This window comes from Rhinoderma darwinii, chromosome 11, assembly GCF_050947455.1.
Source record: "Rhinoderma darwinii isolate aRhiDar2 chromosome 11, aRhiDar2.hap1, whole genome shotgun sequence".
Lineage (NCBI taxonomy): Eukaryota > Metazoa > Chordata > Amphibia > Anura > Rhinodermatidae > Rhinoderma > Rhinoderma darwinii.
Window position 1 is genome coordinate 17489797 of NC_134697.1, and position 22460 is coordinate 17512256.

A 22460-nucleotide genomic window follows, 5' to 3' on the forward strand; every position below is an offset into this window, starting at 1 on the left:
TGCTTAGATATAAAGTTAAGTTATAACATTCTGACTGTCTACACCAACCACTAGAGGGAGCTTTGCCGTTTACAGCATACCTCTCTACTATTGAGTTCCTAATGTAAACAGTTTGAAGTAAACTTTGAAGCTTTATTTATTTATTAATCAGCAAATAATTTTGTACATATTAAAATTATCTGGGCCTTCAGCAGTTCAATAGAGCTGTCATTACCTCAACCATGTTCTAATGATAATGAGATTACGCTGTTTATTGTGTTCCAGTCTACACAGCAAAGCTGACAAGTGAATTACAGAAAACAGGAAGTGTCAACCAAATGTGAATGCTCTAGAGGTCAGTGCTAAAATGGCAATATTTTAAGATTTATTAATTTTTTAAGGATCGTCACATAAAAAAGCAAAAGAAAAAAGACCACCAAAAAATTATAAAAAAAAGTTAGTTTATAATAAAAGCCTGATTTAAATAACTAACTGATTTAAATAACTACCATGGGGCAGAAATATAAAAGACACCCATTTTCTTCCTATATTGTCTGTATAAAAAGTGAAGGAGGGTGTGTGTGTTTTATGGCAGTTGCAATAAATGGAAGTTCATTGAAAGAGAAATGTTATAGTTTATTATAGTCTCTAGTGATGGTGTAAGAGACCAGGGAGCTACATACAGAGCCTTATCTGTGTTTCTCTTGCTTTATCTAGACCTCCAGCGGTACAATAGAACTGTCATGAACTTGACCACCTTCTAATGATAATGAGATGACTCTGTTAATCTTGTCCCAGTCTACACAGCAAAGCTGACAAGTTAACTACAGAAAACAGGAAGTGTCAAACAAATGTGACTACTCTATTGGTCAGTGTGAATACGGCAATATTTTAAGATAATTTTTTTGTATGGATAGCCACATTAAAAAGAAAAAGAAAAATCGCCACCAAAAATGTTAACAAAAAATTAGTTTATAATAAAACCTGATTTATATAATATGTAATTTTATATTATAAATTCCCTTTAAGCTGACAACTAGACATCTGCTTTATCTCTTTTAACTGAAACTCATAAGAGGTCGCGCGGTACATGGCTGGACGACAGAGTCAAATATAGAACATATTTGTTTTTGATCAATTACAGTTCCGTACAGAAAGCTTCTTCTTAAACCCTTAGATGATAAGTTGTTATGAAAGCTTCTCTCTCAGTGAATTATTTTATTTTTTTTCTATTCAGTTTTCATTTGGAGAATCTTTTCTGTATTGAGAATTCCAGCTATGTTAATTCCAAATGTTAAGCGTATGCAACAGCGTGACTGCTCATAGAGATAGCAGAGTGATCTGCATTAGCAGCTACTTAGTAGGCAGAAATGCAGCCTGTCAAATAAAAGTCTGTCCTCGCAGACGTTTGAGCTGTATAACTCAGCTGGCAATGCTTCAACAAGCTTTGCTTACAAGTACAGGCTGAAGGACTTCCAATCTGCCCCTCAACCAGTGTTTTAAAGGGATGCTCACGACACTATATAATATATGCTCTGAAGGGAGAGGCAAGCTAGATTTTGACTAAGATCTGGATTTTAAATATAAATCTTGCTGTAAATCTTGTACATTTTTATTCTGTGCAGAAATCAGTATGTGTCGGCATACTGGAATAAATCAGTATAAATCATATGACTTCCTTCTGCAAAGAAAAAAATCCTCAGTCTCAACCCAAAATAAGTAAACTAAGGAGAACCGCATGACTATAAGTGCTCAACTGCCCATACATGTAAAGATGATCATTAACTGCTTAAAAGGAATCCACCTTTAGAGATTTTTTTTTTTTTTTTAAGTCCAAATTTCTGTGCTGATTAATTTCTTAATATATCTTTATAGCGGCCAGAGCTATATATATATTTTTTTTGATACAGCGCTCAAAATCCATGCATAGACATATATAAATTTAAAACATAACATTCTGGCTTTCTGCGGCCACCACTAGGGGGAGCTTTTAAGCTTACTGCATACTGTTTAAACATTTAGATCAATTATATGAAGAAAGCTCTTAAGCTCCCCCTAGTGGTGGATGCAGGCAGACAGAATTTTATGATTTCTGGTTATGCAAGGGAATCCTTAATCTTCAGGGATAGTGTTGATCCGTTTGAAGTGTCACTATTATTCTCTAATAAAATAGTCTTAGACTGCATTCAGAGAGGGTGCCACGTATTTATTTTATTTATTTATATAAAGACAACATACCCCGCAGAGCTGTACAGAGATTGCCATCCCTCATACATGTCTCTGTACCCATTGGGGCTCACAATCTAGATTCCAAATTAACGTATCAGTGTTTTAAGAAAAATCTGTAGTGTGGGAGGACACTGGAGTACCTGGAGGAAACCCACCCAAGCATGAAGAGAACATACAAAGTCCATGCAATGTCCAATTCAAACCCAGGACCCCAGCGCTGCAAGACAACAGTGATAACCACTGAGCCACCATGCTCATAAAATTTGTTTTTCCTCAAAGTGAATCACACTGTCACATTTTTAAGTCTAACATTCTGTGCTAATTAATTTTGTCATATTTCCTTATAATATAAAATAATTTTCCTGATGCAATGCTCCAATTCCCTTGCATTGCCAAAAATGATAAAGTTCTGTCGGCCTGCAGCCCCCACTAGAAGGAGATTTCTGCATACGGTGTTATTATTAAGTTCAATGCATAAACAGTATGCAGTGCTCTCTCCTGCTCCCTCTAGTGGTGGCTGAAGGCAGCCAGAGGATTATGTTTAACCGGTTCCAAACTGCCGGCTGTATATACGGCCGTGCGGTTGGGGTCCTGAGAACCCGCGTCATAGTATAGTTACAGGCAGCTGAATGTCGGGTGCTCAGCAGTCAGTGACTGCCGGAGACCCTGAGGAGAAGATTGAAGCTGCTTTTGCTGCTTCCATCTTTTCAGATCATTTCTACACAGCATTAATGAGCGTTGTGTATAGAATAGAGTGTGGTGATCATGTGACTGGTCACATGATCGCCGAGAAGCCGTTAGTGGCAGGCTGCTGCTGGGTCTAAATAGACCCATCACAGCCCTAATAGTGACAATAGTGACTATTAGAGGGCTGATTTCTCCTGTAACTGGAAAAACATGGTGTAAAAGAAGAAAAAATTTAAAAAAAGCCCCCCAAAAGGTATTTTCGGACCATAATAATAAAAAATAAAAGTAAATAAAGTGCAAAAAAACAATAATAAACACAAATAAAACGGCCGCCCAAAAAAAACATTCCTCCCACCAATCTTTGTCGTAGCGCTAGCCCTGACCCGATTACCCTAAAGTAGACATGTAATATATCACAATTTATGGTAGACAATATAGTGTTACCCTAAAAGGTCTATTTTAGGGTAACACTATATCTTTGCCATAAAAAATTAGCTGAAATGTAAAAAATAGCATATTTTTTAAACTATTATTTTCAATCCTTTAGCCTAGAAATTCTAAAATCGAAAAAAGATGAGTATAAAAATGATAAAAAAATTGTCTATGAAAAAACATCGCAAAAATCATGTCACTAGCCAACAAATAAAGAAGTTATAGCCGTTTAACTAGCGTGTTTTAAAAATGGCTAAATGGTGTCTGGTCCTGACTCCTGAAGGCTCAAAATTGCCCGGTCCTAAACCGGTTAAATCTATAACTATGCAGGAGATTTAGAGCTCTAACTCCTATCAAGAGATTAGAAATTAATTAAAAAATTAATAATTCCAAGTAAAAAAAAAATAGAAAGAAAGTGAAAAAAAAAAACATAAATAAGAAAAATGATACTCAATCTAATTTGAGAAATACTTGCCGCATGTTGTGGTCTAGATCTGGAGTGTGAAGGAAATGTGAGAAATGTCGGACTTAGTTCTATCAGCCAAAAGATGACACTAGAAGTGTAACACCGCAGGGTATTAGTCGTCGACCTTTTAGACCATTGGAGACTACACACTTCTTATATAATTCTTAACACTACTGATCGGCTACATGACCTCCGCTCAACTTTACCTTATGGAGCCATACCTTGGGGAAACTTTCAGACTTGGGCTTTTACTATCTTCAAAAATCTAGGATTCCTCTTGGTTTGCAGCAGATTCTTTCCAGTTCTATCACTTTTATAGGCTTCAAATGTGCAATGAAAACTAGAGACTGGAAAATATATTCAGATGGCGAATTGAATTATGATTTCATGTTATCCAGCACTTTTACTTTATAGTAAATGTATACCTTATTAATCCCACAAAGAAAAAAAGGATTATTATAACTTCCATGGAAATTAATAGAAACTCTAGAAGGAGGAGTTTGAATATTTCTCCCAGAGTGTATGTGGGCTGTCATGCGGATGTGCCTTCCTGTATATGGGTATCCCTTCCTTAGTTTAGAGGTGTCCCACCATGTACTAATCTAAGTAGCCACAAAAGGAACTGGTGCTCAAATATTGGAGTATATTAAAAAAAAACTCTGAGCAAAACTGATATACTGTGTTATGCCTATTACAGGGCTGAGCGGGCGGTGATTAGCACAGGGATTCTTACTTTGGTGTTCTTAGGGGGCGGTGCATGACACCAAGATTCAGTAGTCTCCTTAATATGCCTGTTCAGTCTCATTAAAGTGATTGGGAGATTTGGACTACAAACTCGGAGATCTGGTGGCTTCTTTATTCTAGCGATCGGTGGGAGTTACAAACTCTCACCAATGACGTCTTTTGAGTCTCAGTAACATCCCAGAATATTTTTTAAGGCATACTTTCCCTTTAAAAACTTTATAAAACATAGTGCTACTACTACTACTCATAAAATTAAACCAACTGCCTAATATTGTGTAATTTCTCCTCATTCCTCCAAAACAGCTCTGACCCTTCGAGGAATGCTCAGATTGAGATTTGGGGAATTCGATCAACACTTTGAACTTTTTGTCATGTTCCTCAAACCATTCCTGAACAATTGTTGCAGTGTAGTGTATAGATAGCACCAGATACTGGGTGGAAGTGGTTTTGCAATGATAGGGGCCCAACCCAAATGATGAGTATAAAAAAAGTCCGGCACACCAATTTGAATTTTTGGGTTTTAATGCCAGTGGCAGAGTGTAATGTTTCGGTCAATATGACCTTCTTCAGGCACTGAGCCGTGCTGGGAATACTGCATAGACTAGCACTTGTTGTGATAATATCGGCTTGCCAAAGCGGCAAGCCGCTATTACCACAACAAGCGCTCCTCTATGCAGTATTCAATTGTTGCAGTGTAGCGGGGTCATTATCCTGCTGTAAGAGGGCACTGCCATTAGGGAATGCCGGTACCATAATGGAGGGTACTTGTCTGCAGAAATGTTCCGGTAGGTGGCACGTGTCACATCCACATGAAGGGCAGCACGTAAGGTTTCCCAGCAGAACATTGCTCAGAGCATCACACTGCCGCCGCCGACTAGTCTTCTTCCCATTGTGCACCATGGTGCCACCTCTTCTCCAGGTAGGGGGCCTTTTACACCAGCCCATTTTGGCCGTAACAATGAGTGCCGATCAATGAGACAGACCGTTGATCGGCGCTCGTTTGCTCCTTCCGGAAGGAGCTATGTACCGGGACATAATCTATGGGGTCCTCCTAGTATGCAATGTTCCTCTAGGAAGAAAATAGGTATCACTTTTGAAATCCTCACCCTCTGCCATCCTTTACTGAAAATGAAGGGAACCCTAGGTCAAAGGAGGTAGAAAAACCGCAGCACACGCGATATCAAGGTACAAAATAAGATGTCTTTATTTCACTAAAATAGCGACGTTTCGACCCCAAGGGTCTTCTCAAGTCACTCTGGGACTGATGTGCTGCTGATCTCTCTTTTTTGGGAACCCTAGGTCAGCAGCAGATAGGGTGCCATGAGTTTCACATTGCTCGTCCATCTCTATAGCTACGGCAATGAGCACAATAGTCATTTCGAACAAAACAAGTCACATATAAGAATCTGTAGATATTTCTGGCATGGAAACTGATGGAACGTCCAATTCGGCTCTTGTTTTATTTTGCATTTCTTTCCTGACTTTGACAGCAAGGAATACTTCTGCATCCTGCAGAATCACAGCCCATTCGTCACTACTCACTGCAGAGCAACAGAGACATCTATCCAACATGATCAGCCCAGGGCATAAGGCAGTATTGCTAATCAGGACCTAATCACAGATTGCTTGCTAGCGTCTTCTCAGAGGTAGGAAATCTTTATTTCCTTATCTTACCGTTACATTATTTATCTTAAAAATCAAAATCTGAAGTTTCTTAAGAAATACTGCACATAGGCCCTATAGTATGGATTATTATTACATGAATGGGCAACTGATTACTTGGATAGTTTAAGAAAAGACATTGCTCCTCGAGACTCTTCACTCATCACTGAGCTTCGAGGAGAATGCTAGGACATAAAGTCCAGTGACTTTACTCTTTAAATTCCCTCGTCTCTCATCTCTTTCTGTGTCAGTGACTCAATAAGGACCATGGATGAACCACCAGCCAATTAAGGAGATTTCTGTGAAGGCATTGATCCCTGTCAGCTGTGTTCTGCTTGCCTTTATGTGGCAAATGATTTGGAAATGCCATTTAGAGATGACAGGCCACTCATTTAAAAGGCAAGAGCTCAATATATTTTAGACAGTACCTTTCTCTTGGAGCGTAATAGTCTGCAAATAGACCACGTGACCAAACATGACCTCTGGAGGATCCAGCTCACGGCTCATTGGTCGCAATGGAGAATGTCTCCAGTCATTGACGTTCTACAAGTATTAAATATAGTCTCTTTTTCTCTACAATCTGAGCCGGTGCAGTGGGAATAGGTTTATAAATGGAAGTTCAGCTGTATAATATTTATATATATTGATCGATCCGGATTGTTGTTTGTCCTTTCAAACAGGTAGGAAAAATTCTCCTTCACAAACAAGGACTGCGAGTGTATTTCCATTCATGGCGTTGAAGTGTTTTGTATAGTATTGATATCTGACTCATTATTAATACTAGGTTTTATTTTATTATTGAGTGTAGTCAATGGCATAATTTATATTTTTTCCCTTGATCCCTTCATTTTTTTAAATATCCCTATTAATCAGAGAGGAGAGTGGCTATAAAGTGTGTCTCTCACTTTGGAGGACCCGGCACATCCATGTGTTACACGGACAACATTTTAATTTCAAAGGGAACAGTGTAATGCATGATTTTTCCTGTGGTGGAGCTGCAGGGGGTTGCAGACGCTAGGCCAGCGTTTGTCTGTGGAAAGAGAAGACAATCGTAGCCATACCTATCTTCCCCTATGACTGAGAGAACGACAGGGCAGATATTCACACCTGTTTATCTGACCCTAAACATGAAAGTGGCCCTTGGGGGCCCTCACCCTATACTACACAAACCCTACATATATACGCGTTTCATCCCTCACGGGACTCATCAGGGGATTTCAAAAAAATTGCTAGAAGAATTTGTGGAGATTTTAGATATATAACTAAAGTTTCTGAGGAGTTCATGCAAAAAATACAACACTTCAAATGGATTCCAAACTGTTCCTAAAACTGTCGGTGTGGAACCCATTTGAAGTGCTGGATTTTTTGCATGAACTCCTCAGAAACTTTCTTTTTTAAATTTTTATATATCTAAAATCTTCACTAATTCTTCTAGCAATTTTTCGAAATCCCCTGATGAGGTCCCATGAGGGATGAAACGCGTTGGGATAATGCATAAATATATGTAGGGTGTGTGTAGTATAGGGTGAGGGCTCCCAAGGGCCACTTTTCTGTTTAGGGTCAGATAAACAGGTCTGAATATCTGCCCTGTTGTTCTGTCAGTCATTGGGTGATATAGGGATGGCTACCATTGTCTTCTCTTTCCACAGACCAACGCTGGCCTAGCGTCTGCGTTTTCTCCATCTATACGCTTCGAGCACAGACAGCCAACGTTGATTCTGGTAAGATCCCCCCATTTTTGAGTAGACATTAACTCATGGTGTGCTGATATTAGTAGATTTCATATGCATCTTATCTCATTGCTGTGCATACTATTGTTTTACGGTTGGTGGATTTTTTAGGGGCTCTTGCAGTTATTGTACACTGGAGGTCTCCACATAGCGTTTATTTTTTCTGTTTGTCCTGTGAGTCTATACATCTGATTTTAGGGGTATGTATTAAAGGTTATTTTGACTTCCTGCAATATTGAGGTAACTTTCCATGCACATTTTATATCTGATGGATGGGCAAGTCTAATTGGAGCTGCAGGGGAAATCAACACTAGCTGATGGTTTCCCGCACAGATCACAGATGATCACTGGGGTTTCTTGCAGCCACAAACCCTGTGATTGGCTTATCCTTAGGGATTCTATAAAAAATGGATTGTCCAAAGCAGACTAGCACTTTGAAGAAAAATTTCAGTCATGACTGGTATTAACATTAATTGTATAATAAACCTTCCTACATTGGGGGCGTGGCTAGCTATCGCCACGAGCAGTCGCATGCAGTAGGAGCTCCGTCCATATCTCAGCGTCTCCACTCATAATCCTGACATAATACTGCCGCAAAGATTTCCTGGACTAGGTACACAAGACGGAGGAACAGAGGAGCACTCACCATGAGTAAAACCCGAAACTCGACTGCAGCGGACAAGCTCCGGGAGTTTGCAAGGCCGGGAGGTCAGCATGGCGCCGAGATTCCTGAGGCGCGGCAAGAACAGTGTGAAGGTGAGGGGGAGGGGGAGAAGGAGCCAACGCTGAAAGAAGTCACTGCTGAGCTTTTATCAGCTATAAGGGAGTCAACTACCTCACTGACCACCAGAATAGAGGAAGTTAAAATTGATATTGGCTTGATACGCCAGGATATACATAACCTCCGAGACAGAGTGAAAGACACGGAAACTCGGATATCACAGATTGAGGACGACGCTGCACCTGTGGCTCGACAGATCGGGGCCCTGGAAAGGGCAGCAGAAATGTGGTCACAAAGATCCGATGATCTTGAAAACCGCTTAAGGCGGAACAACGTACGGGTTTTGGGGCTACCGGAGCGAGCTGAAGGATCGGACCCCAGCACATTCATGGAGCAGTGGATTAAGGATACTTTGCCGGATGCTAAATTATCTGTGGCATATGCTGTTGAGAGAGCACATCGAGTCCCCTCTCGCCCCCCTCCCCCAGGGACTGCACCGAGACCCATGCTGGTTAAACTGCTAAGCAGTAAAGATAGAGATGCCATCTTGAGAGCCGCGCGCCAAAAAGGCCACATCACCTACAACACGGCATCCATAATGCTCTTTCCGGATTTCTCTGCTGTACTTCAGAAAGCACGTGCCACGTTTGTGGGGATTAAAAAGCGCCTGAGAGATCTCCAGATTCCATATTCAATGGTTTTTCCTGCTAGACTGCGGGTCGTTTATCAGGACAGGTCTCTCTTCTTTAATACGCCGGCGGAGGCCGAAGACTGGCTGAATAGCCGCAAGATCACGGTGCCAAGAAGTTTACCATAACACCACCTGCTGCGAAGCAGGGCATGGATCCTGCCAAGAATAAGAAAAGATGGACTGCTAGGCTGAGTACCGTTTTTCAGACCAGAATGATTTATTCTTATATATGTATATTTAGAGGTGCTCCATTGTGTAAAACACCTAGTAGTTCTAAACATGTTCCAAATAAGCACATAGTCCCCCCCTGCTGTATATTTTAGGTATGGGCACATGCTCGTGCGGAATGAAGCAATTGATAACTGTATAGGGAAGAGTCTTCTGGTGAAAATTTAATGTACATGGCGGGTAATACACAAAATATTAGAGGGGGAGGGAGAGATTCTATATAATTAATGTCTGCAAGTACAGGTATATCTTTATATTGAGGTACAAAATTGTCCGATACAGCCTGGGAGACGCTGACTGGGCGGGGCAATAGTCTGTGATAGGTAGATCGTTCTTCACAGACTACCCCCGTGAAAATCTTCTTAGTAGGATCTGACTAGCTCATATCAGATTCTGAGGAGGCTCTTCAGTTTACTGTGTTAGTAAGTTCTGTTTTGTTTTTTCTTTTCCTTTTCTTTTCTTTTGAGCTCTTTGTCATATATCTGCCAGTGAATGGTAGTCCTGAATGTACTATCCTGGAATGTTAGGGGATTGGGTACCCCAAGCAAGCGAACCCAAGTATTTTCCCAAATCCGGGCAAGCGGAGCACAGTTGACATGTTTACAGGAGACGCATTTAATACCAGATACGGTTCGCTTTCTTAGGAGGTCATGGATACAATGGGCGGCACATGCCACATATTCCAACTATTCCAGAGGAGTCTCCCTACTAGTTCATAGGTCCCTCAGGTGGGAACCTGGAGTAATTAAAAAAGATCCGGAGGGCCGATACATTTTTATACATGCGTGGATTGAATGTCAGCCTTATGTAATAATGTGTGTATATATCCCCCCTACTCAGGCCTTAGCTGTTTTATACGAAGCAGCGGGCTTTGCAGCAGCCTATCCCTCGGCCACACTTATTTGTATGGGTGACTTTAATTCTTTAGCCGTTCCTGTTCTGGACAAGTTCAGAGGTGACGCTGCCCCGGATCCCTTGATGGGTAGCAGGCCGACGCCATTAGCATTGTTCTTGGAGGAAGTTGGGTGGCATGACCTCTGGAGACACATGTGGCCCGGGGTCCGGGAATTTACTTGCTTTACCCCTGGTAAGAATTTGATGTCTCGCATAGATTATATTTGTGGGAATGGGCAGACCTGCTTGGCCTTGCAGTCTGCAGAGCATCTACCGCGCTCGTTCTCAGACCACTCTCCTATTGTGGTGCGTCTGAAGGTGGCCCAGAGGGGGACAAGATCGCTGAGTAGGAAGATACATTCCTTTTGGCTAACACAGTTTACCCACCAGGACCGTATACCGGATCAGTTACAGATCTATGTAGAGGAGAACTCGTTAACACCTAACCACTCAGCTTATTGGGATGCACAAAAAGCATACCTCAGGGGGTGCCTCCAATCTACCATCTCATATATAAAGCGAGAGTCGGTAAAAAAAGAGAAGGAATTAGCTGAGTCCTGTACACGGTTAGAAGCTACTTACATTTCTGATCCTTCAGAGGTTAATAGACTGACATGGCTGCAGGCGGGTAGACAGTATCTTTTATATCTTACTGAAAAAAGCAAGCGCAGAATGTTTTTTAATAACCAGAAGAATTTTGAACAGGGTAACCAATCTAGTAGCATGCTTGCACATATTATCCACCAGAATAATGCGTCACCGGCCATACTGAAAATCAAAACTAGAGAGGGCACGGTTCTGACTTCCACAACTGATATATTAATGGAGTTTCATACCTTTTACAAAGATTTGTATGTCTCTAGATCTCATAGAACAAAGGAGGAGTTGTATGACTACTGTGAACAAGTCAACTGTCCTAAAATAACATCTGACCAAAGACGGTATCTGGATAGCCCTATTACTATGGAGGAGATAGTGGAAGCAATATCATCCATGCCCAAGGGGAAGGCCTCGGGACCGGATGGTATCCCACTAGAAGTATATGTGAAATATCAAGATCAGTTAGCCCCTGAGCTGCTTAAAACGTATCATGCATCTCTAGATGCGGGGGCCCTACCGGACTCATTCTCTGATGCAACCATAGTGGTCATCTTAAAGCCAGATAAAGATCCCCTAGACTGTTCATCATATAGGCCTATAGCACTTCTTAACGTGGATTATAAAATATTGACAAAGGTGTTGGCCAATAGGTTGAACGATATTATGCCATCTATCATAGGTCCGGATCAAACGGGGTTTATTAAAGGGAGAAGTACGTCAGACAATTTACGTAGGACCCAAATAGTGTCCCAGATAGCCATGCGACAAAAGCAGGACTGGGCCTTGGCCTCCTTGGATGCGGCCAAGGCCTTTGACTCAATTGAATGGCCATACTTATTGCACACTCTCCAAAAATTTGGGCTAGGACCAGTCTTTATACAATGGATAAGTCTTCTATATTTACATCCCAGGGCGGCCATATCCCTGAATGGGCAGTTGTCTTCATACTTCACCTTGGAAAGGGGAACCAGGCAGGGATGCCCAATATCTCCTTTATTGTTTGCTCTTGCCATAGAACCCCTTGCAATTTTGATACGACAGGATGAGATATTTCGGGGAACTTGCCTATACAAGGGGGAGGAACGGATTGCCTTATATGCAGACGATATGCTGTTATATATGTCGTACCCGGAGAAGTCGTTACACAGAGCAATGACGATTATTGATCTATTTGGGGATTTTTCTGGCTTACGTATTAACTGGGGCAAATCTTGTCTGATGTACCTCTCTCCGCGTCGGAACTCGGAGATGGCCCAGAAGGTTAGCGGGTTGCAAGTGGTATCTCAATTTAAATATTTGGGGATCCAGATAGCTAGATCAGACAATGACATGCTGAAGTTGAATGTAGACCCTTTGCTTACAATCTTCAAAGATAAATTCAAAATCTGGTCGGCTCTACCTATCTCGGTGGCGGGCCGAATTAACCTTATTAAGATGGTGGTTCAACCTAAGTGCTTATATGTACTACAGCATATATTTGTCCCCATTCCCATGACATTCTTTAAAGAAATGGACTCTATGTTCAGAAGGTTTATTTGGGGGTCCTCTAGGTCTAAGCTGCAATTAGCCAAATTACAACGGCCTAAAGACCTGGCAGGCATGGCTCTCACGGACCTATATGTATACTACCTAGCTGGCCAACTTAAATACTTGGGAGCCTGGGTGTCATATGAGGAACCGGTGGGATTGGAGAGCTGTCTGGCAAATTATCTAGGATCAAGGAAACTGTGGTCAACACTGGAACCTTTAATACCGCTTGGCAGCAATGCCTTACCAATTCACAGAGTGGCAAAAAAGGCCTGGGCAGTTGCGAGGCAGCTCTCATGGGATGGCCGGATAATGGCAGAGACCCCCTTGTGGCATAATGACATGATGGACCAGTTGAGTACATCACAGGATGCGGGATTTTGGTCTAATATAGGCATTAACATTGTTGGGGATGTGTTTGATAATAATTCATTATTTTCTTTTACCCAGATGGAAGAGACGTATCAGGTTCCGAGACAGGCATTTTACAAATTTTTGCAATTAAGACATTCCTTACAGGCCCAGTTTAGAGGTAGGGACATAGAAATCTCCTCATATCCCCTAATAGGCATTGTACGATCCCAGGGACCGGGTGGACTGATCTCCTCGATATACTCTTATCTCATACATGCCAAAGCAAGCAGGGCAGCCTTACCGGCGCTGGACAAGTGGCGGGAGCTAATTCCATCCCTGGATGAGGAGGCCAGAGCTAGCCTTTTGGAATCACATAGATTCGTATCCCCTGCCATTAATAACAAACTTATACAACTATATATAATTCACCAAAGTTACCTCACACCAATTCGTTTATACAAAATGGGTAGAAGGCCCTCTCCCCATTGTCATAGATGCTTTTATAGCCCTGCCGATTTTCAGCATATGATATGGGATTGTCCAGACATTCGCCACTTCTGGACAGAAGTTACTGCCCTGCTTGCTAGGGTGCTGTCGATCCCTGTACTGGTAGAGCCGGGGGTCTGCGTATTCGGGCTGATGGAGGAAGATCTGATTTCGCCACACCTTCGCATATGTATTCGGGAGACCTTGTTTATGGCTCGTAAAACAATAGCTCTCAGGTGGATGAATGTTCGCCCACCAACCAAAGATATGTGGATACAACTGGTAAACGCGACTATACCTTTTGAGCGTATAATGTATCTTCATAGAAAACGACCTGAAAAATTTAATTGGATCTGGGATAGCTGGTGCAATTCAGATCTTACGTCCTACTCAGGGCCGGAGTTAGCGGTGGCTATTAGAGGTTTATGCACATGAGCATTCATGACTTATCATGATCTAGATGGAATGGTGGACAGCTGATTGGTTGTCATGGTAGAGGGTGGTATCCTATATCTCTGCTGCATTACTGGCTTATTTTGGGAAAAACGCACAATATACTGGTACGGAAATGTAGCTGGCAAGAATTTGATAAAAGAGACATATTTTCTTTCCTTTTTTTTATTGTTTATGTGGTTCTTTTATTTTATAGGAGTGTTATGACTTTTGTTAAACATTTCACAGTAATAATGAATAGTATTGTATATGCATAAAATATGGACATGTCCGCTGTGCGGGGGTCCTGCTGTTTACTGTGTCGATGTGTTTATATGTCTCCTTCAATAAACTGAGTTTAAAAAAACAAAAACCTTCCTACATTAAATGATAAAGACTAAAGTTTGGTAAATCATGCCACTTTTCATCCTCAGAGGAGCTTCCTCCTGTGCTCATTACTGCCCCCTGCTGAGTAACGCACTTTGTATAAGTTGCCAAGAGCTCTTGGCAGAGGAAAATGTGACAACTGTTTTGACCAAATTTCTGGTTCAGAAAGTTGTTGTCACTCATTTAGAGTCAAGACCATAGAGCCATTGGCCTGAAAGACTAGAAATGAGGTAGAATATCTAATTTTTATAGACTAGAACATAGATCTGATCATACTGGGGGAAATAATATAATTTAATTCTTTTTTATTTTTACAGCTTTGCTTTCATTCGTACATTTTTGCTACTTAATCTTACTGAATTCTTCTTAAATAACTTAAAACGGGGGTACATTGTGTGGTTAGGGGAGCTTAGTTTGTGATCAAATGCAAGTGCCTGAAACTAACTATAAACACACCGGTGCCAATATTATACAAGCTTAGGGTAAGGCCACACGGAGCGGCCCTAAGACAGTCGCGACGCGGCCAACAACCGCGCCGGCACCATATTCGGCGTGGCTGTCAAATACCCTGCTAATGGCCGCGCGTTAATGCGGGTAAAACATCCCTTTATCTGCATAATCGTGAGGCCATTAATTAATACACCCTTTATGGCTGCATGATTTTGGAGGTAAAGGGCCGTTTTACCTGCAATAACGCGCGGCCATTAACAGGGTATTTGACAGCCGCGGAGAACATGGTGCCGGCACGATTGTAGGCCGCTTCGCGACCGTGTCAGGGCCGCTCTGTGTGGCCTTACCCTTACAGTCAAGTTCCTCAACCTGTTGCAAAACTACCACTCTCATCTGTCCCTGACAACCACAGGCCATAAGGGCATGCTGAGAGTTGTGGCTTTGCAACAGGTGAAGAGTCACTTGTAAAAGATCCTGAGGGTATGTTCACACGAGGTCATTACGTCCATAATTGACGGACGTATTTCGGCCGCAAGTACCGGACCGAAAACATGATTACAGTACGGGACAGTTGTCCGGCAGCGAGGCAGGGACTCCTAGCGTCGTACATAACTATGATGCTAGGAGCCTGGCTCCCTGCACTGTGTTCGGTCCGGAACTTGCGGCCGAAATACGTCCGTCAATTACGGACGTAATGTGCTCGTGTGAACATACCCTAAAGATGGCACAGTTGCCTGTTCACCCAAACCCCGCAGTCTGGCCGTACATTAGGGAAGGTGAAGTATAACCTGTCTGAAAATCATAACACAATGAGCCCTACCAATAAAATACCCATTGAATGAATGTCTGTAGTGGAATTTTAAATCTTTATGAAAAACAGTTTCCTACAAGGCACTCAGGTTGATTTCTAGCTTGTGCATATTTTTATATTCATTGTGCCAGATGCTTGCTCTTGCAGGAATGACAATGAAACTTGAGTTATCTCCACCTTTAACACCCGCTTCTAGCATTTTATGTTTATGTAAATATCATAATCGTAAACTTCGACGGCTCTTTAGAGAAGAAGCCGCACACTAAAAATCCATGTCAGACATGTAACTGGGTCCTACCAACCCCGACAAGAACATGGCATGAAACTGTAAGGAGCCTGGTTCCGTGATGAAAATAATTAAAGGCTATGGACACCTTTGAAATTGTTTTTTCTTTTCAGAAAAATTTATTTTTAGTGTGATTGGTGCAACTTTCAAAATACTTTTTATTAAAAATTATTTTTACTTTTTGAGATACAGCTTCTTTGTATCCTGTATATAGAGCAGTTGTATCTTGCACTGAATCCTGTACACGTCAGGTCCGTGGGACTGACGGGTTCATTGTCAACGGGTCCACATGCAGGATAGAACTGCTATCCATCACATCTAAGTTCTTAACAGGTGGATCCTGCGTGTCATATATATACAGTTAGGTCCAGAATTATTTGCACAGTGACACAATCTTCATGATTTGGGCTCCGCTGCCACCACATTGGGTTTGAAATGAAACAACTGAGATGCAATTGAAGCTTAGACTTTTAGGTTTAATTCAAGTGGTTGAACAAAAAATATCCTGTGAAACGTTAAGGAATTGCCAACAATTTTCTACACGGCCGCCTCATTTCAGGGGCTCAAAAGTAATTGGACAAATTATAATTTCCATAAATAAAATGTTTTTTTTTTTTAATACTTTGTAGAGAATCCTTTGCAGGCAATGACGGCCTGAAGTCTGGAACCCATGGACATCACCACACGCTGGGTTTCCTCCTTTGTGAGGCTTTGCCCGGCCTTTACTGCCGCAGTCTCCAATTGTTGCTTGTTTGTGGGTCTTTCTGCCTTAAGTTTTGTCTTAAGCCAGTGAAATGCTCGATTGGGTTGAGAGCTGGTGATTGACTCGGCCATTACAGAATATTTCACTTCTTTGCCTTATAAACTCCTGGGTTGATTTCGCAGTATGTTTTGGGTCATTGTCCATCTGTCCTGGGAAGCGACGTCCAATCAACCTGCTGCATGTGGTTGTATCTGAGCAGAAAGTAAATACCTGAACACTTCACAATTCATCCGGCTGCTTCTGTCTTCAGTCACATCATCAATAAACACTAGTGACCCAGTGCCTTTGGCGGCCATGCATGCCCATGCCATCACACTGCCCCCACCATGCCATCACACTGCCCCCACCATGCCATCACACTGCCTCCACCATGCCATCACACTGCCTCCACCATGCCATCACACTGCCCCCACGATGCCATCACACTGCCCCCACCATGCCATCACACTGCCCCCACCATGCCATCACACTGCCTCCACCATGCCATCACACTGCCTCCACCATGCCATCACACTGCCCCCACGATGCCATCACACTGCCCCCACCATGCCATCACACTGCCCCCACCATGCCATCACACTGCCCCCACCATGCCATCACACTGCCCCCACCATGCCATCACACTGCCCTCACCATGCCATCACACTGCCCCCACCATGCCATCACACTGCCTCCACCATGCTATCACACTGCCCCCACCATGCCATCACACTGCCTCCACCATGCCATCACACTGCCCCCACCATGCCATCACACTGCCCCCACCATGCCATCACACTGCCCCCACCATGTGTTACAGAGGATGTGGTGTGCTTTGGATCATGAGCCGTTCCAAGCCTTCTCCATACTTTCTTCCTCCCATCATTCTGGTCCAGGTTGATCTTAGTTTCATGCTGTTCCCGAACTGGGCGGCTTATTTACATGTTGTTTGGCAAAGTCTAATCTGGCCTTTCTATTTTTGAGGCTGATTAAGGATTTGCACCTTGTGGTAAACCCTCTGTATTTGCTCTCATGAAGTCTTGTCTTTATGGTAGACTTAGATACTGATACACCTACTTCCAGGTGAGTGTTCTTCACTTGGGTAGATGTTGTGAAGGGGTTTTTCTTCACCATGGAAAGGATTCTGCGATCATCCACCACTGTTGTCTTCCGTGGACGTCCAGGCTTTTTGGCTTTCACAAGATCACCAGTGCACGTTTTTTTTTTCAAGAATGTTCCAAACTGTTAATTTGGCCACTCCTAACATTTGTGCTATCTCTCTGATGGGTTTCTTGATTTTTTTTCAGTCTAACGATCGTCTGTTTCACTTGCATTGAGAGCTTCTTTGACCTCATGTTGTGGGTTCACAGCAACAGCTTCCAATTGCAAATGCCTCACGTGGAATTAACTCCAGACCTTTTACCTTCTTAATTGATGATGGATTAACGTGGGAATAGCCCATGCAGCCCATTAAATAGCTTTTGAGATAATTGTCCAATTACCTTTGGTCCCTTGAAAAAGATGCAGCTACATATTAAAGAGCAGTAATTCCTAAACCCTTCCTCAAATTAGGATGTGAATACCCTCAAATTAAAGCTGAGAGTCTGCACTTTAAGACCACCTTGGTTATATATATGTATATTCAATATGTTTTGGTAAACAGCTAAAATGCCAAAACTTGTGCCACCGTCCAAATAATTCTGGACCTAACTGTATATAACAATTTCAAAGGTGTAAACCAAATTGCACATTTCACCTCCCTTTTCTGCGACATTGGCTTGAGTCTTGGTACTCTGCTAGCCCCAGGACTTGGTGGGTATGAGGTGGTTACCCGGCAATTGGTTCACTTCGTGAAGTTGGTGGAACCTAGGCAGAAGAAATTAAGCAGAACAGAGGTCTCGTAACGGAGTTAGTTGAGGGCAGAACCAAAGGATACAGCACAGATATAGTCAAGTACTTGCTGAGGCTGGAATGGAGAAGTATAGTAGCCGTAGTAGCCAATCCCGCTATAAAACACAGAACTACGTCCAAGACCAGCAGGAGAGCGAACAGGTAAGAGCTTTACAAAAATAACAGCATATACCTGGACCCACCTCCAACAACAACAACACTACAGGAGGTATAAACTTAAGAAGACCTGACAAAAAGATCTGTCCGACTCAAAGATCTGTCCGACTCTGAAACGTGCAGGTACTATACCAATGAAGGATCTTCACGTCCTCCAAATCTCATCCTTCTTCGGCCGAGCAAAGTTGGATGGTGGTTTCTTGTATCCCCCCAGCCTTACCACGTGCAGCAGTCGACCAACATACCAGATTTTTTTATTCTTTTCTTGGAGTTGTGCATATGCACAACTCTACCAGGTTAAAAATCTCTTATTGTGTCTCTACCCTATTGATATCTCTGTATTGGTACAGCATGTAGAACGGTGTGTGTTATTTTCCCTTTACTTAAATTGGCACAATGTTCCTCTCTTATTCCTCCTGGTAATGTGTGAATAAATTGACTAGGTCTATTATTCTGACAGTCTGATACTGTCAGCACTGATTGGACCGTGAAACAGTGTGTAGGGACATTTCCCTTTAACAAAAGGGAATGGTGACACATAGTTGTCAATTTATTAATGCATTAAAGAATAAGAATGGCAATAAGACAAAATGCTTGATAATTATTTCATGGGCTATTTAATAAAACAGACAGAGGAGCTAACAGGTCTACACCCCACAGGACAACTGACAGCTCCTCTATACTACACCCCACAGGAGAGCTGACAGATCCTCTATACTACACCACACATGAGAGCTGACAGATCCTCTATACTACACCCCACAGGACAACTGACAGATCCTCTATACTACACCACACAGGAGAGCTGACAGGTCCTCTATACTACACCACACCGGAGAGCTGACAGATCCTATATACTACACCCCACAGGAGAGCTGACAGATCCTCTATACTACACCACACAGGAGAGCTGACAGCTCCTCTATACTACACCACACAGGACAGCTGACTGATCCTCTATACTACACCACACAGGAGAGCTGACAGATCCTCTATACTACACCACACAGGAGAGCTGACTGCTCCTCTATACTACACCACACAAGAGAACTGACTGATCCCCTATACTACACCCCACAGGAGAACTGACAGATCCTCTGTACTACACCACACAGGAGAGCTGACAGCTCCTCTATACTACACCACACAGGAGAACTGACAGATCCTCTATACTACACCGCACAGGAGAGCTGACAGCTCCTCTATACTACACCACACAGGAGAGCTGACAGATCCTCTATACTACACCACACAGGAGAACTGACAGCTCCTCCATACTACACCACACAGAAGAGGTGACAGCTCCCCTATACTACACCACACAGGATAGCTGACAGATCCTCTATACTACACCACACAGGAGAGCTGACAGATCCTCTATATTACACCACACAGGAGAGCTGACAGATCCTCTATACTACACCACACAGGAGAGCTAACAGCTCTTCTATACTACACCACACAGGAGAGCTGACAGATCCACTATACTACACCACACAGGAGAGCTGACAGCTCCTCTATACTACACCACACAGGAGAGCCGACAGCTCCTCTATACTACACCACACCACACCACACCACACGGCAGAGCTGACAGATCCTCTATACTACACCACACAGGAGAGCAGACAGATCCTCTTTACTACACCACACAGGAGAGCTGAGAGCTCCTCTATACTACACCACACAGGAGAGCTGACAGATCCTCTATACTATACCACACAGGAGAGCCGACAGATCCTCTATACTACACCACACAGGAGAGCTGACAGCTCCTCTATACTACACCACACAGGAGAGCTGACAGATCCTCTATACTACACCACACAGGAGAACTGACAGCTCCTCCATACTACACCACACAGAAGAGGTGACAGCTCCCCTATACTACACCACACAGGATAGCTGACAGATCCTCTATACTACACCACACAGGAGAGCTGACAGATCCTCTATATTACACCACACAGGAGAGCTGACAGATCCTCTATACTACACCACACAGGAGAGCTAACAGCTGTTCTATACTACACCACACAGGAGAGCTGACAGATCCTCTATACTACACCACACAGGAGAGCTGACAGCTCCTCTATACTACACCACACAGGAGAGCCGACAGCTCCTCTATACTACACCACACCACACCACACGGGAGAGCTGACAGATCCTCTATACTACACCACACAGGAGAGCAGACAGATCCTCTTTACTACACCACACAGGAGAGCTGACAGCTCCTCTTTACTACACCACACAGGAGAGCTGAGAGCTCCTCTATACTACACCACACAGGAGAGCTGACAGATCCTCTATACTATACCACACAGGAGAACTGACAGCTCCTCTATACTACATCACACAGGAGAGCTGACAGCTTCTCTTTACTACACCACACAGGAGAGCTGACAGATCCTCTATACTATACCACACAGGAGAACTGACAGCTCCTCTATACTATACCACACAGGAGAGCTGACAGCTTCTCTTTACTACACCACACAGGAGAGCTGACAGATCCTCTATACTATACCACACAGGAGAACTGACAGCTCCTCTATACTACACCACACAGGAGAGCTGACAGCTCCTCTTTACTACACCACACAGGAGAGCTGACAGATTCTCTTTACTACACCACACAGGAGAGCTGAGAGCTCCTCTATACTACACCACACAGGAGAGCTGACAGATCCTCTATACTATACCACACAGGAGAGCCGACAGATCCTCTATACTACACCACACAGGAGAGCTGACATCTCCTCTTTACTACACCACACAGGAGAGCTGAGAGCTCCTCTATACTACACCACACAGGAGAGCTGACAGATCCTCTATACTATACCACACAGGAGAACTGACAGCTCCTCTACACTACACCACACAGGAGAGCTGAGAGCTCCTCTATACTACACCACACAGGAGAGCTGACAGATCCTCTATACTATACCACACAGGAGAACTGACAGCTCCTCTATACTACACCACACAGGAGAGCTGACAGCTTCTCTTTACTACACCACACAGGAGAGCTGACAGATTCTCTATACTACACCACACAGGAGAGCTGACAGCTCCTCTTTACTACACCACACAGGAGAGCTGACAGATTCTCTTTACTACACCACACAGGAGAGCTGAGAGCTCCTCTATACTACACCACACAGGAGAGCTGACAGATCCTCTATACTATACCACACAGGAGAGCCGACAGATCCTCTATACTACACCACACAGGAGAGCTGACAGCTCCTCTTTACTACACCACACAGGAGAGCTGAGAGCTCCTCTATACTACACCACACAGGAGAGCTGACAGATCCTCTATACTATACCACACAGGAGAACTGACAGCTCCTCTACACTACACCACACAGGAGAGCTGAGAGCTCCTCTATACTACACCACACAGGAGAGCTGACAGATCCTCTATACTATACCACACAGGAGAACTGACAGCTCCTCTATACTACACCACACAGGAGAGCTGACAGCTTCTCTTTACTACACCACACAGGAGAGCTGACAGATTCTCTATACTACACCACACAGGAGAGCTGACAGATCCTCTATACTACACCACACAGGAGAGCTGACAGCTCCTCTATACTACACCACACAGGAGAGCTGACAGCTCCTCTATACCACACCACACAGGAGAGCTGGCAGCTCCTCTATACTACACCACACAGGAGAGCCGACAGATCCTCTATACTACACCACACAGGAGACCTGACAGATCCTCTATACTACACCACACAGGAGAACTGACAGATCCTCTATACTACACCACACAGGAGAGCTGAGAACTCCTCTATACTACACCACACAGGAGAGCTGACATATCCTCTA

At 43.2% G+C, this 22460-nt stretch overlaps 1 protein-coding gene across 4 annotated transcripts in view; it reads right to left on the reverse strand.

Annotated features, from left to right (window-relative positions):
- CRTAC1 (cartilage acidic protein 1) overlaps positions 1-22460 on the reverse strand; it is a 365203-nt gene that overhangs the window by 275984 nt on the left and 66759 nt on the right. The gene's annotated exons all lie outside the window — the stretch shown is intronic.